Here is a 1,901-nt window from a genome sequence, read left to right as displayed (position 1 = left end):
TTCCTTCCGTTCATGTCATACAAATGTCAAACGTCAAAATAAATATGTCAGCTGTCAAGCAAGGATGCGTTCAGATACTATCAGACTTATCATAAATTAACGCTTTTTAGGGTTTCGTAGTCACCTAGAAACCCTTATATATAAGATAGATGGTCAAGCAAATCTCGTCAGTAGAAAAAGGCGCGAAATTCAAATTTTCTATGAGACGATATCCCTTTGCGCTTACATTTTTCAAATTTGCCGCCTTTTTCTACTGACAAGATCTGCTTGACCAAGTATAGTTTCCTAGTTATCTAGTTTCCTCATGTCTGGCTGTCTGTCTTTCTGTCCGAGGCTTTGCTCCATGATCGTTAGTGCTAGAAAGATGCAATTTAGAATGGATACATAAATATCATGCATTGCGAAAGAACGGTAAAATAAAATAAAAATTTCGGGTATCTCCCATACAAAAAATTATACTTTCAATTTTTTTGCTTTTTGAACTATGGATCCAAAAAAAAATTGTAAATAAAAAATCCTATCGGATCATTTTGTCTATTTCCATGTTAATACTTAAAAAGTTAAATTACACGCTAAAATAATAATAAGTCCATTTGCACATAAGTTACGGTCACTACAAGAAGAAACAAAGATCAATTGATGATGGAAACAAGATTTATTGTTTGGCTGATTGAATTGATAATCTGGAAAAGAGATTTTCAGAGGATATTCTTTCAAGTGCATACCTTTGACTGTTAACTACCATTACAAAAAACATTAACACACTTGAGTAGGATAGCCACAATATCATATTTGTAACAGCAAAGTAGAGATAATATGAATTAGCGGCCATCGCACTGATTACTATAGCAAGACACAGGCTTGAAGCTAAGTAAAGAAGCATTAGGGAAACACAAATATGAAACAACTCTTCACTTTCTTTCCATAACATGAACCACAAATATAAAAGTGCATGACAAAAAAAGGCCATCACCGCTAGCACAATGTAGCATGAACTCAAGAATTCAGAATCTGGCGCAGAAAAGCCATGCTCACTGAATAACGTGCTTCCAAGAGGTGATCCGAGACAAGCACATGCAAATGTTGGTAATATCCCAAGTATTGCAATGATTCTTATATCTAGTCTTTGCGCTGGAATTTCGAGACATGATTCTAAAGCATCGCAATAATCTTTTTTTGCAGACGTTTTTGTTTCCATTTTTTGCTTTTTATATTATATTTCTAGCGGTATTTTTTTACTACACTGACGTTGTCATTGTATCACAGCAACCGAAGACAACTGGCTCAGGTCCAAAGAATATATCACTAAAGAATATAATACTCACTAGGAGGTTGTGACGTGTAATCAAAGAATATAATACTCACCTTGTAATGAAATTATATCGTTATCGTCACGACTATACAACGTACCCAGGCCTCCCCTACTTCTGCCCACCCTTTAAAAAATGCTGCGTACGCCCATGGATGCCACTACGTCGGTGACTATTATACTTGGTCAAGCAGATCCTTATCAGTAGAAAAAGGCGGCCCATAGAAAATTCGAATTTCGCGCCTTTTTTTACTAACAAGTTTTGCTTGACCAGCTATAGATACGCTCCTTATAGGCTTCTTGCACCGTGTGCATAGTATAATAATATACTCCGCCTGGTACTCTCTTCCCGTCTTTTCTAGGTCACCTGACTGACACAAGCCTACGTCATCATGCGACAGCGCTATATGATAATATGCAATAGCGCTATATATAGCGGCCATGTTTTGTGACGTAGGCCTGTGTCACTCTGGGAAGAGAAGACCATGTTTTATTAGACTACGCACCGTGTGCAAGATTTAAGAGACGTTTAAAAAAAAAAAACAGATTGCGGCAAAAAGAAAATAAATGTGAAACTGGCAACTTTCAATGG

Source organism: Cydia fagiglandana, chromosome 2, assembly GCF_963556715.1.
Source record: "Cydia fagiglandana chromosome 2, ilCydFagi1.1, whole genome shotgun sequence".
NCBI lineage: Eukaryota > Metazoa > Arthropoda > Insecta > Lepidoptera > Tortricidae > Cydia > Cydia fagiglandana.
Note: the sequence above shows the minus strand (reverse complement) of the source record.